Genomic DNA, 17,233 nt, shown 5'->3' on the forward strand with positions numbered 1-17,233 from the left:
TGTGTATTTAAATGCATTTTAAAGGTCAGCAGCTCTGCTGAGTTTACGAATCCTTTAGCACAGGTGTAAGTACCCAAGCCAGGGCACACCAGCAGCTGACCTGGCCCTGTGGCCCATGCAGGACAGCTTACTCAACCAAGCAACCACAGCAAAATCACAGTAACCTACTGGCAGAACCATTTCCATCAAAAATTTAATGTCCTTTAGAGACAGAAAAGGGGGCTGGAAAGACCAGACAGGTTTAGTGCAGCGTGCTAGTCTCTGCCCCAAAGTGAGGACAAGCTAGACCCAAACAGTTCCCAAGAGCTGTCTGCCTAACTTGCTCTGAACAGCTCCCAGGGAGGGAGAGTGCTAACAAAAGGATCAACATTTCACCAGGTTTCCTGCTGACACAACTTGTCTGCCCAGATGCATTTCCAGTGACTGCTTAATACACAAGCAGCGATTTTCTAATAATTATAAACCAAAGATTTTTATGAAATTGTTAATTAATTTCACCTTCAAACTAAGGGCCAAACAGCATTATGCAGGGGGAAAAGAAAAAGAAAAGGGAGAGAACAATAATACACAGCATGTCTGAGCTGTGACTGTGTTTTCTGTTTATTGATCATGCTTGGCTTCAAATGGCTGTTAAAGAACAAAAGCATTTGCATTTTAGAAGTAGATTTTCAGAAGCTCCCCACACCAATGTCCCTGTGTTCCTGCAGAAACCACCAGTGAAGCCTCCCTCCAGTGACAGCAGTGGGAGCCTTGGGGAAGCAATGCCTGCAGACACAGCAAACAATACCCCTGGATTATGCAGCTCAGCACAGGATGCATAGGTTGCATATGTTTGGCTCGCTACCTCTGTTCTCCTCATCTGCCATTTCCAGGGAGCTGAGATGGAAGGAAGGAGCAGACAGCAGAAAGGCCGCTGGTTTGTGGTTCTCTCCTCTTATCGTTGTCAGGCAGCTGCACAGCTCCAGCTCCACTGCTTAGCAAACTAATTAATCTGATGTCCCTGCATGCACATGGGAAGTTTATTAGTTTCAGTGGTTTAGTCAATCTTAGCTCCCCTTTGCTGCCAATACAACAGCAAAGATCCTCAAACCACAGAGTTTCATATGCCTTTGGATAAGGGAGAACAGGAGAGCATCCTGGGACCGGCACACAAACTCAGAGTGAGGACACAAGAGCTCCCTCCATGCTTTGCCACCAGCCCCTCTGCATCAAATCAAGCAAATAATTTGCTCATGCCCCTGCCATGGCTTCTGCACATTATCCCAGCTTTTGCCAATGTGAAGTTAAAGCTGTCTCGTGCAGTGCTTTTGGCAGCCTGACGGGTATGTCTGGCAGCAGCTTAATGTGCTGAAGACCCCACTGAGGACATTCTGTTCTCACAGGCACAAGCCCCCAACAGCTGCATCTCACCAGTAAGGCAACACAGAGTAGACTGAGGGATGGCCAGGGCATGATGGACACATTTAAGTGCTGGGTTGGGGGGCACCTGACAAACATGTGAGAACACAGGTAAGTTTGGACAGATCTGAGCCAGGGTTAGAAACCACTAGGGCTGTGCCAGTCACTGCGATCTGCAATACTACTTAAACATGCAAAATTATGGTATTGGCTCTGAACTTCATTAAGGTTCTGGAAAACAGCATATACTCAGATTCACAAAATACTTTGAATCTGCCTATAGAAAAATAAGTGAGCTCCTGTGAGGAACCAGGGATGACCAAGGACCTCCTGGAGCTTTTCTCTTCCCCATGCTTCAGGTCCAGACAGCTTTTCCTTGTCCATGTTGATGGATGTCTGTGTTAAGCATGAAAAGAGACCCCTTAAACAGGTCAAAAGCACCTTCAGGGAAAGGACCTTACTCTTGTGACTGCCATCCCTATTTGCTCCTCTCCTCATTCCTCCCCCATGCAGAAGCAGGAAACAGGTCTAGGGTGCAACTAACACTGATCTATCTTTCCTCTTGATAATTATTTTTATTATTTAGATGTTTGTCTTTATAGCCAGATTTTGATTGATAAATGGTCCAAATGCAAGCTGTCGGCACAATGGTCTTATACAACGTCTGCACGCAGTAGTAACCCTTTGGCTATAAGGAATACATACAAGCAACTAGTCAGAGTAAAAACTGGAAACTGAGCACAGTGACTCAACTCCTAATAAAGTGTTCATTGTTATTATTAGGACTATCTCACAATATGCCAGGTGGTTTTCAAACATAATTCAGACTCAGACAGATGCCCTCCGGTGGTTCCTGTTCAGGCAATTGAAAGGTATTACTGCACCCGTAGCAGAATTGAAGGCATGCCAGCATGCTGAGCTTAAAGTGTCAACAAAGATGGAAAAGAGCAGCAAACAGAAGTGTCTGTGATGCACAAACCTGACCTGTTAAACTAAGAACATGCAGGGGAAATCTGTGGTAAAGTCTTAAGCCACTTCAAAAAGTAACATTAAATGGCATTTGCCATTAATGATACAAGGTAATCTCCCTGCAATGTAAAAAAAGTGATGTATAAGAAAGAGAAATAAAATTCATAGTTGCCGTTTGCTCTGGCAACTGTTACACTAGGAGTCTGAATATGAAGTTCTTTCATTCCTAGCATAGAGAAGCAATAGTTTTCCCTGGAAGTAGAAAGCACAAGTAACAAGCTTCTGAAGAGGGCGCTTTGACCTTGTGAGGATCTGAGCACGACAGTGAGCCCAAGCCAGGTAGAAGATAAGCACAAAGATGCAAAGAAATGCCAGAATCAAGCCATGAAGCCCTGAAACTTTAACTTGATGCAGACCAATGCACCATTTCTGAAGGACTGAGCTCTTCTAGCTGTATCTTTACCCCTGTTGTTGGGAACTTAATACAACATTCTTCATACTACAAAGCCAGGATATTTTACTTAGCTGTCTTCACACTCCAGAGGAAAGAAAAACTCCTACTCTGTGATCTCTGTGAAAAGCTTTCTGTGAACATCAGCCTAAGGATGACCACTCTATGCAACCTCTTCTCTTATATCATGTGACTCAAGAAGAAAAGTCACAACAACCAATTTCATGTGTCATTTAAAACCAAACAACAACTTCTGGCAAAATCTTAGACAAAAGTCACAAAATGAATATGAGGTGTGATCTGCCTAAACCATCTCAGCCTGTAATTACTGAGAATGGTCATTTCTGAGCAAGCTCTTAGAAGTGTGCCTCATTCTGTTCAGCAAAAACATGAAGTATACATATAGTCATTCTACTATACTCCTGATCAGCAAGAACATAAATTCTATACACTTGCCAAAGACAAGTAAATCCTGTGCAGAAAGGGACTGGATATGATGAGGGTGGTGAGACACTGGCACAGGTTGCCCAGAGAAATTGTGGATGTCCCATTCCTGGAAGTGTGCAAGGCCAGGTTGGACGGGGCTTTGAGCAACCTGGTCAAGGGGAAGATGTCTCTGCCCATGGCAGGGGGGATCTTTAAGGTCCCTTTCAACCCAAACCATTCTATGGTTCTATGACACTTGTTCAGACTGAAAAGTTAAAAAGAGACTTTTGTCTTGCTTCAAAGTAAGACACTGTCTAAAAAAAAAAAACAAAAACAACAAGGAAAAAAAAAAAACAACAAAAACAAACCCCAAAACTAGAGAACATAAAAAGGAAGAAGGTAAGATTAAGTTCTGATCCCTAAAGTTCCCATCCTAAATCCAGGAGCAGGAATATGCATATGAATTTAACACCCAGAAAACACTTCAAAAAATTCATGGAACAGAAGGGAACCACATCTCTGGATAATATGCCCACTTTGAGTTGCAGTACATGCACAGGGAATGAGGACACCTACTTTTTGTACCAAGGTCATAAAAACTAACCTGGCTCACTCCTATAAATAACACAACCAAAATCAGTAGTCAGTGATGAAAAAGCCACTCTTCCAGCACCTTCTTTATGAATATTCTATCTCTGTCAGTACAACAAGCAGCTGCTTCATTGCTCACAAAGATGTGCCAATTACTCAGACACTAATTGGCATGAGCTGCTCACACCATTTCTTCTGTATCAAACAGAATATTTTGTTTCAATAGTCACTGAACTGACACAGAAAACAGGTGACAAAATGCACCACTGAGCAATACCGTTTCAGACTCAGAGGTCATAAATGAGAAAAACACTGTAGAAGGCAAATTTCCATTTCCTCTCTTCCTGTTTTTTAAAATTTTCTCATTATGTACATTCCTAAAAATTAATCAAGGTGAAAACTGCAAATTAATGACGACGAGCGGCAAATACAATTTAATTTGAAGCTTCAGATGCCAAGAGGGCTGGGTCCAATTGATCTGAATTTACAGCAGGGCCATGAATAGAAGCACTTGTAGCACTTGGGCAGTTCTCTTACATGTGTAATGCTCCAGAGGTATTGAGCACTCACTCACTTCCCAAACTCAGACTGACAACACTCCCTCCCCAACACCTCCAACACTCCTGTTCCTTCAAGAGAAGAAAAAGCTAATACTGAAAAACCTCCTGGGTCACATCAGAGCAGAAGGAGACAAACCAGCGCTTGTTCCCCATGAATGTGACTCTGTCCCAGCCAGCACTGGCTGAACTGGCTGGAACACCCAGCTGTTGCCCACATCAGACTCTCCCGTTTGCAGCAGCTCTCTGTGGATCTGTGCTGAGGCCAAGTGGCCCACACAGTCCTTATCTGTGTATACACACATACTGCTAAGGGTCCTCAGAAGTCCCTCATACACCCCTCTCCAGGCAAGCACTTGAAAGCTCTGTTCGCATCTTGCCGGAACCAGGGCCTTGCAGCAGGAGCTGGGCACTCTCTGCTGGCCTCCACTCTGCTGCTGTAAACTAAGTTTAACATTTTAACACCATCCCTCCCAGAACAGGAATCCCACAGTGACTGGCACCACGTGTGCCCATTATAAAAGGCAATGCCTTTCTCAGAGATTTCACTGACTGACAAAGAAGTGGTATCTCCAGTGAGCAGTGACTGAATCTTAGTTTTTCACAGTGAAATAAAAAGTCAAAACAGACTAATTCTACCTAGACAACAAATGCCACAGGAAACTACCTATAGCATATGTAAGATGCTTACCCCTCTGAGCAGCCAGTACCATCGTTTTAGGCACATGCAGGACAGACAGCTATTAGTTTCAGGTGAGTTGACTGGAACTCACAATTTTTCTAAACATTTAAAGATCCCAGTTCAACCTCTGCTTGACCTGTGACAACCTCAGAGGGGAAGAACTAAAAGCCATAAACAAATATGCTTTTGAAGGAAAGAAAAGCACAGACTGCCAGGCTGCCTCTGGCATATATATTTATATTATATAATATTGCACTCTCACTATTTAAAAGGGCCACCAATGTCAAAGTTGACCATCATCTAAAAGAGAAGCCATTTTAGCAAACAAATCATGGTGCATGTATGTGACAGACCAAAAATAGCCCCCCATGTCACTTGCCTGAATGAAAAAGTCACTTCTGTTGTCAAGCAAAGCTGGGTCTCAGTCTGACTTCAATGTTCCAAGGGAGGAAAATGACATTTTTTAAAAGTTGATCCTTCCAAGTAGCATCCTGAGCTGAATACACAGTACATCTTTTCCCAGGAGCCATAAAGAAAATGCCCTATATTTTGACTGTGAACAAGCTTTTCTAGGAATGCAAATTTTGCTCTCAATAGTTACACAATGGACTACAGTGTCACAAGCACCGTTCGTGCTCCATTAGTCATTCTTTTGGTTTTTTTAAAACTGAAATTCACAAAAGGCCCACAGTGTGTGTAGAGCACTTGCTGAACAATAGGCTGATTGTTTAAAATATTTGCAAGATTCCAAGAATAAAGACCAACGCCCAAAGACAAACCAATATGCACCATGTAATTAATAACAGCAAGGAGCCCACAGTATCATGCTCTCATGAGTCAAAAGTCCAGAAGGTAAAAACCAGGAAGGACAAGAGCTATGAGACCCCTGGATCAATATTCTCTGATCAGCACAAGAAAGATAACTACAAAATGATCTGTATTCATGAGAGGAACAAAAGGGAAGTTCAGTTTCTAACAAGCTCCCAGCTGGTATGGGATGATCCTGAGCTACAAGAGAAAAGAAGAAAAAAAATATTCAAGAAATTGTTAGACTTCCACAGGGAACTGACATTTTGACTCTGCTCTACCAATTTAATTTCAGCCCATATCCAGGGAGTGCAAAGTTAGTTCCTACCTTCTGAAAGCAGGCTGATAATCCAGTATTTTGGTCAGATTCCAGTTCCTAATGGATTGCAAAATCCAGCCCAGCACAAGCCCTTTTGCTTGCAGCACTGGGACTCTGGGCAGGGAGTGGCAGGCAAGGCAGGCATCCCACGTTCCCCAGGTGACATACAATGCAAAGGCAGCCCTGTCCATCTGCCTCTGCCCTGGGCCTTCTTAGGGAGGAAGGTCTGACAGCATCCTAGAGATGCTGCACACATCTGGGTCTCTGCTCCAAAGCTTATGGGTTTCCAACCACCAGCACAGGCCCTCAGCATTGAAGATAAATCAAGATATAAGATGAAGAGAGGTTCAAAACACAACCCTGTTTACTGCCAACATAAACAAGGTTTGTCTACGAGAACAGCACTCTCACCTGCTCTTCTCTGTGGCTTCCTGCACACTGGGTTATTGCTATGCTTCTTTTTAGCATCTCTGGTATTGTTCAGAAGAAGCCAGAGCCTTTGTTTTCAAATATCACATGCTACAGAGGGCAGGACTAAACTAGAAATTAAGATCTTGCCTGCCCTGAGAAAACTATTTCTAGGTCAAAAACATATGGCTGAGGTGGAGACATTCCAGCACCTCAGGCTTCAGACGGCTGAAGCAGTGCTGCACAGGGACAGACAGACTGCCATCAGGGAGATGGCTGATTGACAACACGTCTGGCAAGCGATCTGCTGGGCTGTGATGAACCAGCACATGTCCTGACCTGCAGCTTTCTCCCTCAGACAGCCCAGGCAGCTGCCTCAGCCAAGGGAATCTCCATGCTGCATGACTGCTCTGGCAGAACGGGACCTCACTAACCCAACTTCAGGTGTCCCCTGGTGGTACAAGAACACCCACTGTCTGCTAGCCCTGCCTGTGGAAAACACTGATTCCAGAGCTCAGGACATCCTGTGGCAGAGAACTAAGATACCTGGGTGGTGCTGCTTTCTCCTATATCAGAGCAAATTTGCATTTCCCACTGCATCCCACAGAAGAAAGAGAGCCGGCAACATCTAACTGTCTCCACAAGTACTTTGAATAAAGACAAAAGCCATGATGGAAATCCTACATACAATTCAAAATCACCCTTGCAGTTAATCAATATTTATATCTACCTTGTAAACATTGACATCCTTGCTTTAAAAACTTATCAAGCCAGAGAAAGACGCACAAGTAAAAAACTATCAGGATTTTGATGCAAATACAGACATTCCCATGCCAAGTTGCAAAAATTAGCAAGGAGAAAGAAAAAAAATGGAAACACGAACAACAAATCTTTCATTTTCTTGTTAATTTTTATTTTTTAGGAAAAGTCTATTAACTTGTTAAAGGAAAGAAAGAGAAACAAGAATTATATTAATGAGTACTTACCTTAAGACAGAAACAAGAACTCAATAAAAAGACAGATGTAACTTCTCTTTTACAATTTGTACTCTGGCAGCACCTCAATTTCTAGCTATGTACTAAGAACCAGTTGTGTTTAGATTAACCAAATATATGTGTACTTCTCACAGTTCATGTGCTGTCTCAGTTTTTTCTTTAGCTTCCTTCCTATGTTCCTATTTAAGAAACACCTTAGTTAGAATATAACACATATTGTTAAACTTTCTGATTTTCTTTAAAACACATACCACACAACCCCTCACTCCAATAAAGCTAACACCCACAGGAATTAAAAATACCAGTGATTTACTAATCAATGACATTACTTGTTCCATCCTGGGAAAAATCAAAAGAAGAAGGAAAGAATGTATAAATATAGCCAATGTGAAGAGTCTTGTATCACCTAGCAAAACTGTAACACCTTGCTAAGCTTTCACAGACACTACACAGCCATGTGCTCTGCCACATTCAGCTCAGAAAAAAGGAGTGGGAACACTTTATTCTGTTGACAGTTCAGCCCCTGCATGAAATTAGTCCCTAACAAAATCTCAAGGCTCAAGTCAGACAAGTATTCAGTAATTTAGCAGCTTTGTTTCCTGAAATTCCACCTAGGCCAACACAAGATGTTTCCAGAAACACAGAGCACTTGTGTGAGGAGTGAAGACTGAGAAGGGATCTCAGCAGCATCTCCAAGGTGGCTGCCAAGGGGATGGCGCCAGACTCACTTTGGTAGTGCCGAGCAACAGAATGAGGGGCAAGGCCCATAAACTAAAATACAAGAAGCTCCATCCCAACACAAGGAAGAACTTCTAGGGTACATGTTGAAAATGAAAGTCTTTTAATTCTTCTGCCTTGCAGTGAAATGAGGAATACAAACTATGCAAACTCATCTGAGGATTTTCTGTTCATCAGTTCTCATTCATCTGAAATGAGGGCTAAACTAAGATCACCCACAGCCACTTCCTCCTGCCACTTCTGCTTCCTCAAGCAGAAATCAGTGTATGTGAAAAAACAAGTAACTCAAAGGGAGTAGGATCAATGAGGTCAGAATAGTTTGCCTCTGCCTTGTGGATAACATGGGTGTGTTTGCTTCTACTAAGCCAAGGGGAACCCAGGCAGAGGAGTTTAGACAGCTATTCAGCCTTCCCGGAGGGGATCCTCACCTTTGCTCTACTGAATTACTTGTGGAGTTTATTGATTCTGCTGAGGGTAGAGAGGTGTTAGATACCTTCTTCCAATGGAGATATAGCAATCTGAACCAGATCCTACCCTGGTTTCCTGAAGATCAGTGTCTTGTGGCAGAGTAGTTTATATTTTCTGTGTGTTTAACTGAACACAGCCTTTTGCAGACACCAGAGAAAGCAAATGGGAAGAGGAAAATGCAAAATTAACAGAATATAATGTATTTCTCCAACTTGAGAGAAGCCTTGTCCAAGACAATCTGCACATATTCATGATATCCTTCTCATCTAGGTATTCCCTTGTGTTGCAAATCAAACTAACTTTTTCTGTAAAGCAAAAACTGCTGTGCTCTCCCTTCCTATATCCATTTTTGCTTAAATGCAAAACTTGTCACAAGTTACTATTTTCACTCCTCTGTAACACAGGGCTAAAACTGTCTAAATGTTAGAAAAATTATCAGTGGACAAACTAGACAAATATATACACATACATGGAGAAATGGGGCTTAGGAAATCAGACTACAAATCTCTGCTCTCTTCTCAGTTACGAATATATTTAGTTAACATGTAAAAAAGAGGGATGCTGTGAGTTAAGAAATAGCTCCTTCCTTTTTTGGAGTTGAGAACAACCCAAATTCAATGCTCTCTTTGCCCTTACCACAATGATGGGGAGGGAGTTCTGTGTAGGTGGTCACATCTGAATTACTCACTGTAGGCTCTACTTAGAGTCACTGTGGAGAAACTGAGATGACTCATTGTCTACAAAATTGATTCTTTCTCATTGTCTTCAAAAATAAAAAAATTAAGAAAAAAAAAAAAAAAACACCAACCCAGAGACTACCAGAACTCTGTATTGATCCAATCAGATGAGAAAAATCTCATGCAGGATGCCTGTATTTTTCTCTATGAAAGGTGGAAGCAGAAAGTGGAATCCGAATGTGTAATCTAGAATCAGAGTATGTCTTAACAAAAAAAGGTGAACTCTGTCTTTCTGTTGTGCTAGAGACAGTGATGAGCACAGGCTGTACCCAAACAGGTGGGAATATTGAAAACCCAAGACTGCTCTGCTGGCACAAACCCTGGACACATCCACAACAGTCCCCCCACATACTCCTTCTCACACCCCAGTGTTTAATGACTACTCTGTTAGCATGCTGCTTCACCTTTGAGGAAAAAGACTTGGGAAGCACTCCCTCATAAGGTGTGGGGGCTCATTTGCTGTGTGGGAGTGAGATACCAATTCTAAGACTGGAAGACACAGCCTGAATTTTCAGGAACAGTCTACTCCAAAAGTCAACTTGGGTAAAATATGAACAGAAGATCCCACATTTTTAATTTCTTTTCAGAGAAGTACTACTTACAAGTGAAATGCTGATCAGTTTTGATTTGTTAAAAGTATCTATCTGCTGGTTATTCAACTGATTTTGACAGTTCATCTCTGGTACTACAGGTCCCAGTGACCTGCCTTTACCTTCAGCATCTGCTCTCCACAGCAGGCAGGCCCTTCAATCTCACAACTGCACCGAACTCATTCCCAGCCTCCAGTCCTTTCCTGGGCAGATTTAGCTCAATCTGTTCATGAAGGCAATCCTACTACCAATGTGTGCAATCTTTCTCTTTGAGTAGATCACTGAGCAGTGATATCAACTGAAGTCAACAATGGGATTTATTAAAAAAGCAATAAAAGCAGCACACCTGCTTTATTTTCACTAAAGGCAGAAGGTATGAATGAGGGTGTGGTTCAGCTCAGTAATTCATATATCAGTTCATTTTGTACTGGGGTAGAAACACAACAAACACTTGTGCAAGTAATGATCACAGGTATATTCACTCCAGCAGTTAGATTTTGTACAGAAAAAAATGGCTGGGTTAACCTTTAGCCCTGCCATTCAGTACTGCCATTGTTCTTCATAGGCCATAAGCTTTGTAGTGAATTTTCAAGGCCTTGGGACGTGTCACTTTTGCTTTGCCTTTTCTTGGCCTGCTTGTAGCTTTGGTTTAACTGGTTTAGGTGTGACTACAATTCCTGTAACTGGTCAGGCATGTATATCCCCTCTGTTTTATTTTTGTTTGTGTGTGGTACAACCACAGTTTTGCACAGACAACAGTAAAAAGCAGCTATTCTATACAGAATATTTACCACTAATGTAACTTTGTAGAGAGAGAGGTATCACAGCAGAGGACTTGAGAAGTGGAGACACAGGGTGTGGCATGAAGAGTAGAGGCACAGGGTGAGAAACGGGGCACAGGCTTGGCACCTGAGACCATGGCCATAAACAAATCACCAATGGTCAACCAAAGAAATGCAGACCTGGAGCTGGACAAAACTGGCCTCAGAGATAACAAAGCGAACAAAGGAATTGCATCTAATAACAAAAAAGCAACTATGCATAGCAAAAACTCAGATGCAATGTGGAACAGCAGACCAATGAAGAAAAGAATCAGGTGTAAAGTTGTTTTACCAAACATACTAAAATGACCTCAGGTGGGTCGTACAGGAAAGAGAAAGAGAGAAAAAGAGAGAGAGAGAAAGAGAGAAAAGAAAAGAGAGAAAGCAACATGATAAACCTCATACCTTTCCCAAGAAAGCATTCCAGATGCTGACAATTTGCTCTAACACCCACTACTACCACAATAAAATCAGCAGCCTTGGAACCCAGAGGAGCAGAACAGGGGTGAACCTAACACCAGGAAGAGGGATAGAAACCAAGAACTAAAGGTACAACAGTTTTAACTGCATTATTATTTCTTCTTTTTCTGTAATAATTGCATCTGGATTAATTGTGATTAGACTTCCGAAAATTCAGTTATGCTAAGAATAAATTCTTTGCAATATAAAAACACACTGCCTTTTTGGTTGTGAACAAGGTTTTGAGTGTAACACTCTGTCTGGACATGCAGTCTTTACATCACAGTAAATAACTCCAGATAAAAATGTTGTTTTATTCTAAACAGGTGTTGCCAGTCTTCCCAGAACAAAGGAAAAAAAAACCCCATAAACTGCTGGTTTTCCAAATACTTCAGCAGAAATACAATCACACACCCATACCTGACCCAGACCAGATTTGAATCATTGGGTGACCCAGCATTAATGGCTCTGGAGCCATGGCCAGAAGACTACAGAAGCCAGATCTGTAAAGTGGGAGCATTTGTAAGGAGCTAACAAAATTACTAGAAAATCACCTTGAAGGTGTTATGGACTCAAAAACTGCTAACACTTTCTCTTCATTGAATCTATCAGGGTTTAGAAAGCAATGGCAAAGAATTCACGTAGCAGAGAAGCAAGAGAGAAACAAAAAAAAAGAGCTACCTTGCTACCTTGAAATCAATGGAAAATTACTGAGTGAGAACATTCTCTGGCAAAAGTAACTACAGATGGTAGGAAAGGGAAAAGCAAATACTTGAAAAGTTCCACTCATTTTTTTGTTGTTGTCTTTCACTGATTTTTTTCTTCAATTAGCTCCCAGTACTGGGGCAATAAAAAAGCAAGATGTTCTTTCAGTTAAAAATGAAGACAGGGTAATTACTGTGACAGCGTCTCTCCTATATTCTCACTTCCCTGGGTTATCCCAGACATCTCCAGAAACCAAACACTTAATTCCCTTCCTGTCACACTCTTCCCTCATGGTGGAATGGGGTTCCCACAGACAATTAAAAAGACTTTTTCATGTGCTGTATTACAAGTGCACTTATACATAACACCCATATATCAAGGTGACCTCTGGACTGTTTCCTTCATTTTTTATGAAGGCCTGTTGTTTGTTTTCCTTGATTGAGCTTTCTGGTAACACAGAATATCCTGAACTGGAAGGGACCCACAAGGACCAAGTCCAGCTCCTGAGCCAACAAAAGCCCTTTGGTGTATGGATCAGGTCTCGTTTTACACTGCTGATACCCTCAGAACTGAAACACTAATAACAGTAAAGCAGGTCATCAGGAAAAGATTAATGAAAAAGAAGATGTGGACAATTGATCTGCTGAGCCATTAAAGAGGTATTATGACCTTTCCAAATGCAGTTCTTGCCTGTACACACGAGGTGTAAAAGAATTAGCAAAGGAAGGGAGATGATAAAACATCAGAAATAGGTAACAAAATATGTTCGAGACAGGTGTTAACCTATCAGGAGCACCATCATGCAACAGATAGGAATTGTGTAACTTGACAAGGTCATCCAACTTGTCAGGTCATCCACAATCTTCAAATTCAGGTTCTGTGATTGCAGCCCTGCTGTAAATAGCCTGTAGTTAAAGAACTACGTGTACAAGTCCGCGCTGTCTAGCAAAGAGACTGCCAGTCAGCACAGCATTACCATCTCTCTTCAGAGAAGGCAGTGCTTGATGGGACCCAGGAGAGTCGTGTTCTGAGCCCAGCTTCGCTCCTTGCCAGTTGTCAGATCCTGCCTCATGTCTCCACTGCAGCTTCCCATCTCATCCTTAGACATTCTCACTCTGTGCCCAATCTCCTAGCAAGGAGTCTCAGTACTCAACTGCACTTCCAAGAGCTTAGTAAAACTGGTAAAATTACCCACCAGGCATTATTAAAAATAGAGTAGTCCTGGCTAAGGCACAAAATAAATTAAATAGCTGGTCCACATCTCCTCAACACAGAAAGCATCACCATCTGTACAGCAGCTAGAACTACAATACTGCAAGTTCCTGTGAGGCTTTTAAACACCAGCGCAACCTTAATTACAACACAATGAACAGGTGGGTGTCATTTGTATTTTATATTCTCAAATGGAAAATATGCTTAAACCCAAATATTTTTGTCATCAATAAAAAGCATTTTATTGAATAGTCAGAACTGGGACCAAGAGATGTGCATGTGCCAGACAGAGGAAAACTTTTAAGCTGAAGGTCTCGCACTCCGGGACCAGTAGAAATGGTTTCTGCTGAATGCAGAAGCAGAAATGTGCATGGCAAAGACTGCTAGTAAAAATAATTTGTGAATTCTTTAGAGGCAATGGTTTTTCTTCACTGCTATAAATTAAAAGCTCTAAAGTCCTTTTCACTACATGTTATTTTCATTATTTTCTGCACCAAACCCTGAGACTATTAAAAAGATTCTCCTCATTTTACAGATCTATATGCAGGCAGAACTGCTATTTCTCTTCACGATACACAGTACACCAGAAAAAACACCCCTGTCTCAGAATGGACTTCAGTTGCAAGTAAGTGTTAGAAATTATCACTAATTTATTAAAATCAATAATAATGAGCCCATCTGGAGTCGCTAATTGTCTGTAGGCTTAGTGTCAAGTTCCTGAGATGCAAAACCAGTTCAACACTCAGCCAGCAATGTACTTGTCTTTAACATAACAACCTTGCTTTGCACTTATAAGAAATCAAATGCAAGAAATGCTCTCAAAGCCCATGAGGAAAAAGACAGCTACTCACATTTCACCAAACGCCAGAACTGGCAAAAATCTTCCCTTTCAAACTCTAACTTCAATGACTCATCACAGAACAACTCAATCAGCAAAGCTCACACATCTGGTAGCAATGTGGTGCTACAGCTAAAGCCCTCCTCAGCCAACAGCTCACAGACCCTACTCCTTCCATGGGGAAAGAATTCCTTCAACACAGCCTTAAATCAGAGCAGGTATTGACAGAGCCTTATTTGAGACAAGGGGGGAGTTCATACCTCATGGAGTTACTGGTTCAACAGACCTTGCTGCACTGATTTACACCGAGTTTATGTTTTCAGACTTATCCCTGCAAACATAAAGCCAAGGAGCATGATTGCTCTCATATGCCTCAGCAAACGTGCAGTGCATCGGATCCACCGCGTCTGCAGACCTCTGTGGATGATAAACACCAGAACAAAGGTGATAACAAGCAACCAAGAGAGCCGTGACATCAAGCATTGCCACAGTCATGCTGCTGGGAAATATCTACCAGTGGGTAGATATTATCTTCCTCTAATTTTATACTGATGTTGAAATATCACTGACATCTCCTATAGCAGTTTTTTAACCGTACCATCACCTCCACACTTTTGCACAGGCAATACAAATTTATCTTCAGCAGACCTAAGAGAAAGCCTCTTAGTATCTTACTAGACCATTGTTCAGAATGAACTCTAATATGCTTTTTCTGAGGAATACAGAGAGATGTATGCTCATTTAGAAACTACAGAACATAACCACATGGACTGCACGAACAAAATGCCTAATCACTTCTCATGGAAAGTAAATATAAGAAGTTTGCTACCACTTTTTTGCCTAAAGTCATGTGTTCTGCTAAAGTCATACACAACTCTATCTGGCTGTCCTTTCACAAAAGGAAAAGATCATGGTAGAATTTTGTTGGCTGTCCCTTTGAATTCCAGAGGTCAGACGGCCTGTATGCAACCTCAATTGTGCAAAAACAACAATATGACAAACCCACCCACAAATTCATTTTAAGAATGGTCTTGGAAGAAATCGGAATAACAAGCACAGCTGAACTGTGTTTATCACTCACTCACCGAAGATCCTCAGGCCATTCTAGAGATATCCATAACATTGAGAAAAGCTTGCTCTTCTGGACATAACCATACTGTAGCCCATCAAACATTTGAATCAGTGCTTTACCTCACTCCTTCTGTCTCACGGGTTGTTCCTGGACAGACACTGCAGACACACAAGCACTCCTTGCAAGCTGCTGGTCAAATACCACCACAGCTCTTTATGAGTAACTGGCTCATAGTCATGTGTCTTCCATGAGGACAGGATGGAAGGGGAATGCCCACCCTAAGTGCTGACCTCTGGAAACCACAGAGAGCTGCAGAACACGGTGCTGTGCCACACAAAGCCAGCTCTGGGTGAGACGGCTGAGCCTTGAAAAGCAGAACAGCTGCTTCAGCACAACCATGAGGGCAGCTGAGTTAATTAGCTTTGACCTGCTCATCTGAAACTAACTCGGTATTTTCACAGAGAGCTGGCCATTTTTTACCCTGTACAAACAACTACACTCTAAGTCTTATTAGGAGTTTTTCAAATGTTTTTCTAGTTGGGACAGAAAGCAGGTAACATTTGTTTAATTATTCCTGCATCTTCCTCAAGGACCACAAGTACTGCACATTACTAGGGTCTACTAAAATATCAAAGCAACTTTCACTGTCAAATGTCTTTATTGCCATATCTCACATGCTTTATTAAAAGACAAACCTACAATGTTCTTCAGGACACTTATTCAATTGTGAGCAGCCCTACGTATAAGTAAACTCTATCAAGCATGTCTCCTTGAGGAGCTAGATCTTAAATACCTCCAGAAATAATGACACTTCCAACCAGAAGCTGAGACAACCTAAAGAATGCACTGCTGTATTTCATATTAGCACCCTTCCAAGTCTTCTAAATCTCGCATAAAACAATTCAGTAACTACAACTCAATACAGCTTCACATGGCTAGGTAATGGTGGTTCAGGGATGAGTGACCGCTGAGTCATTTTTTGATTTTTGTTCCTTTTAAATAAAATGAATTATCAAAACTGATGACAGCATCCTCATGATTCATTGTGTTCCTCACATCATCCCCAAAGCTAACTTCTTCTTTTTAAACAAAATCATTTGGTGAAAATGTGTCATAGGTTACAATTTGAAGCTGGTCTAGCTGTTAGATCACAGTCATAGAGATTAAAACATTTCAATGCATACAAATAGTCCAATTTAGCTTCAGAATTATTCGGATGTATAAAATCAAATACCAGTACAGCTGTAATGAAAAAAAAAACTGATGATAATCAATCTACTGTCCAATTCATACACAAATATTTATTTGTGCATATGCATCACTGCAAGGGAAGCTGATAATAAACATTCTGAAGGTCACCAGCCATCTCTCATTACAAGACCCTGGTTTTATTTTCTTGTAATTTTGCCCTAACCTTGAACCATTTCAACTAAAAAGTTTCACAGAGTACACCAACTCAAGATGAGGGTATTTTTATTAATAATTACAGATAAAAAGCATCAATCTATTTCAAATATCTGTATTTTGTTTGGAGTACATTAAACCCTCCCAAGTGGCTAGCTTTCTTCTACAGGCTCTAGATGTTCAAGCAGAGACTTGAGATTCTGAAAGCTTTTGAATAAGCCTTTTTTACATCCCAAGGAATCTGTTAAGAGTCTGGGCTTGGAGGACACAGCCTTGTGCATGCTCGACAGCAACAGATTTATCATCTCAATTTCCCCACGGTTCCATTTGTGCAGGGCACGCTGCCGAGAGGCTCAACAGGAGCTTCCTTGTAGCCACTGGCTCTTCTGAGTTAAGCTCTCTTTAGTGTCCACAGGCCTCTTACAGTGAATGACCTCCAGATGGGTCCAAGTTGCCTGAGCTGATGCAGAGATAAAAAGAAGAATATATTGGGTCAGTTAGGTAAGGGGGAAAAAAGCCTGCAGGTTCTGGCAGGGCACTGGTAGAACTGCACAAGGCAACCAGTACAGAGAGCAAGGAACAGAAG

The 17,233-nt window shown here is 41.7% G+C and overlaps 1 protein-coding gene across 2 annotated transcripts in view; it reads right to left on the reverse strand.

Annotated features, from left to right (window-relative positions):
* Positions 1–17,233, reverse strand: part of MTMR2 (myotubularin related protein 2) — a 59,943-nt gene that overhangs the window by 41,059 nt on the left and 1,651 nt on the right. The window lies entirely within an intron of this gene.

This window comes from Zonotrichia albicollis, chromosome 2 (genome assembly GCF_047830755.1).
Source record: "Zonotrichia albicollis isolate bZonAlb1 chromosome 2, bZonAlb1.hap1, whole genome shotgun sequence".
In the NCBI taxonomy this organism is placed as follows: Eukaryota; Metazoa; Chordata; class Aves; order Passeriformes; family Passerellidae; genus Zonotrichia; species Zonotrichia albicollis.